A 3,980-nucleotide genomic window follows, 5' to 3' on the forward strand; every position below is an offset into this window, starting at 1 on the left:
TACTTAAAATTTTACTGCAGTCTGAAGCTAGGGGGTGACAATTATATGCTAATAAATTGCTTCCAGATCATAACTGCAACATCTTTTTAGGATCACCTTTTAAATCGATGAAATTCCACTTGGCCACATCGCTCCATGTAGCATGATTAAATAATTTTCGTAGATAGTTTGAGTTTTGTGAGTTTCGTACCAATATGCAATATAAATGCATTAAGATAAATTTATATATTTTTACTTCAGAAAGTAGATCTGCGCAAACATGTATATTATTACTTTATATTTATGCTATTTTACGTTACTAATGCGCAAGTACGCCTGTATCACAGCATTTACTAGCGGGTTTCGACCAATCATAAAGATATTCCGCTGGTGTTTCCTTCTCATCAGAATCTCTTCCTTTTATACAAACACTACCATCGTAGAACTGTTGCATATCATTTTCGTCCACCTTATGCTTTACTAAATGATAACGTCGACATTTGCGCGGTCTATATGAAGCATCGAAGCGTGGATAATGTTTACGATAAACATAAGGTAGTGGCGCAATCCATAAACCCAATGAAACATCTTCATTCACATAAAGGGCAAGCGATTGCGCATTTCCAGCAATATGCTCACAAATATGTCTCGATATCAAATATCCGCCGCTTTGTGCATATGTTAAATAATGTGTTGATAAATGATAATTTTGGATCACGCCATTTTCCTTTTGTTTGAAGATTAGCTTTGCCATTAAAGTAACCCCAATAGAGAGCGGGTAATGTTTGCCCTTTATATTCGTTGCATTTTCGGGTCAATTTACGATCATACGAAATCTATTCATCCAACAATAAATCCAACTTTACGTAGGTATCATTGTCAACTTTAAGGAAATAACTAAATTGATAATTATTTGTTAATGCTTCGATAGAGTGCAAAACTTTTTCTGTTAAATTTTCAAAACTTTCTGTTATGCGTGGCAGTAATAGGATGTCTCGATCTTCACGTTCCACTAAAGCGCGCAAACCCCACGATAGATTTTCTGTGCCGATTGCAAAAAAATATTTTACTTTATTATTCGCCTTGAGTTGCTTGCATTATCCACATTCTTTTCTACCCATTGTGGACAAGCTGTTAAACGTGTAAATTGATCCGCTACGCTCTCCAATTGCAAATGTCCACTCGCATGATATTTGGGCAAATATATTAAAGTTTCAGGATAATAAGGCAACTCTAAAGGCACGCCAAGTCGGAGCCAAGTTTGTCGCATTAAGGGTCGAAGATTGAATCTTGCTGGCCTTGTTAATATTTAAGTCATTAGAAATATATCAGGATGGTGCTCCATATGACTGACGCCACTTTTATGTGTCAAACACCTGTCCACTTTGGTCAACATTTTACTACGAAAACAGCCGAAGAAGAAAGCAACCATTGCTGTGGAAAGTGTTACTAAATTATTGGTGCACCTCATTTCGTGTGGAAGTATTGGCCTTCTAAAATGTCTTGCTTCATTCGAGCTGCCCACCTTTTTGGTGGCTTGTCGGGAAGTAACTGTTGCACGTAGAACCTTGAAGTTCCTGCTCTACTCTGGAACCTTTGTAATTTTCTTCCTTTAATTGAATGCATGTGAGTTTGCTTGCGTGCAGTTACATGCCGCTGCCATTAATACGCGTGAAATCGATATTATATATTTATAGTGGTTTGCAACACACGTTACACGACTATAAATGCATTGTTGTCTTATTCAAATTGCATCTTCCTAAAAATACTCGTCCGAGCTGAAACGAAAAGAAATAAAAGAATAAAAATTAGTAAGTTTATAAAATTATAAAAAGGGAACGATACTGGCATACTTATACTTACCCATCACAAGTTTTTCTTCATAATGAAAATTTATTCAAAATGTATCTATATTCATTTCCATGAATGAATTTCATTTTGAATGAACGAAACAAGGTTGCCACGCGATGACATTTACTTTTTTCGGTTCTTCCGCAGTAAGCACATTGCACGCGATCCAAAGGGTATCACAACTCGGATCCATGAGATCCAACACTCCCGAGGGTTAGTCCGTGAACAAAATCAGAATACATATATATAATCGCCAAAATATAGACCTAGAGAAGAAGGCGCGCTCTGGTTCGTTGATCATGGGCTTCCTTTTATCAAAAACAACAAAACATTAAGAAAAATAAGCAAAATAGTTATTTTCCTTAAACCAGTTTGCCATTATTATTTTCATTTGGAAAAGTTAAGCCTTCTTCTCAACTCCAATTAGTTTAGACCGTTTCGTGAACTATAAAGAAATAACTTCGAATTATATAAGACCGTAAATTTTTCGAGCCTTTCAACGTCGTTTAGTAGCGTAAACTTAACGGTGGAAGAGCTAATGGGAGATTACAATACAATTTTTAAGATTGATAAAGTAATTAAAGGAAAACCCAAAACCAAAAAAAAAAAATTAAAATTTCCAGAAATAATTATCAGCGTTGAGGTCGCGTCAGAACTAATGTCGTGAAAGTGCTCGAGGACACAAATGCCATAGATACTACAAACAAGGGAGAAATTAAAATTTTTAGAAAAGACTATACATTTTATGTCGCGTTAGAACTCAGACGCGAGTTCTCCCTAAATACTTTTATGACATGACCATTATGTATCATTACACTGCAATGGGCAGCACCGCACAGCTGTTTCGTTCCAATAATTGGAAGAGTGAGCAGCTGACAGCGCTAAAAATTGCCACACTCTATAGTGTAGCGTATTCTCGCCAGGGTTGTGTTGAAATCAACAAATACACCACAATTTGTGATTCTCACACAACTTGGCCCAAATCAACACCAAGAGTGTTCCCAGACAGCGGATAAAAGCCTCTTTCCATCTGTCGCAAAATTTATCTGCACGACGTCATTTGACTAGTCATTTTACAGTCATTCATAGGTTATATTCATGGTCACATTTGCATGGGCGTGGGTAAGTTTTGTGACAAAATTTTTGTAGGGCAATTACAAGGAGCCGTGACAACACACGAGTTTACCGTGATATACCGTATATTGTCGCGTATTGCCTGCTTTAGGCAACCACCAAAAATTTAGTTTGCCCTAAGTCTATATTTAATAATTCTTAATCTTACTATTGGTGGCTTTCAATATCAGCAATTTCATTCTGATGAAAATATTTTCAAAATGAAAGGTCATTTTAGGCGTATGTCAATCAAAGTTTACTAAACCTAACAGTGGGTTCAACCACTACACGTCACTACATCGGTAGAATAACTTAACCAGATTATTCATCCCAAATGAACCCTTATCCCGAGTACGCCAACCAATAGGTCAGCCAGAATCGACCCCGGGTCTCCGGCAATTAGCCACGCAACCAACCTATGCAGCGATATTACTAAACGCTACCATTTCCAGACATGCCTGGATTTGCATTCAAACGCTCCAAAACCGAGGCACGCCCAAATGCGTTCACCATCGCTTGCCGTCTGTGCACCAAACCGCACGGAGTGGGATTTTGCCCAATTTACCGTGGTATGTCGACTGAGGAGCGACTACGTGCAATACTCATTCACCGCTATTGTCCCAACTGCCTATCCCCGTTCCACCGCCTGGAAATCTGCCCCAGCCAAGACCGATGCCGACGTTGCAGTGAACCACATCACACGACGCCACATATGGACGAGGATCAGCCGTCGCCACCTCAAAGCAAGCACAACGACGACGCTGCGAGCTCGGATGGGGTCCTCTCCATCCATTTCACGGAGCAAACTAAATTATGGGCCCAGCAAGTCGAGGAAGAAGAGGAAGAAGAGAGGCTGGCCAATGCAGCACAGCTAGCCCAATCGGGCAGCTTAGAAACGCCGCGATTCCGGCCCCCATTACGTCATGACAGACCCGAGAACCGCTCGCCTATGCACCGCGCTTTCGCGCGCTTACAAATCGGGGATGGCGCGGAGACACGTCCTTTCCGCCCATCGCACCGCCCTACTGGTAACCAGC

At 39.9% G+C, this 3,980-nt stretch overlaps 1 pseudogene; it reads right to left on the reverse strand.

Annotated features, from left to right (window-relative positions):
• Positions 1-298: 298 nt before the first annotated feature.
• On the reverse strand, positions 299-1,450 carry LOC137234971 (beta-1,3-galactosyltransferase 6-like; annotated as a pseudogene).
• Between the last annotated feature and the right edge of the window lie 2,530 nt (positions 1,451-3,980).

This window comes from Eurosta solidaginis, chromosome X (genome assembly GCF_040869045.1).
Source record: "Eurosta solidaginis isolate ZX-2024a chromosome X, ASM4086904v1, whole genome shotgun sequence".
Taxonomy (NCBI): Eukaryota; Metazoa; Arthropoda; class Insecta; order Diptera; family Tephritidae; genus Eurosta; species Eurosta solidaginis.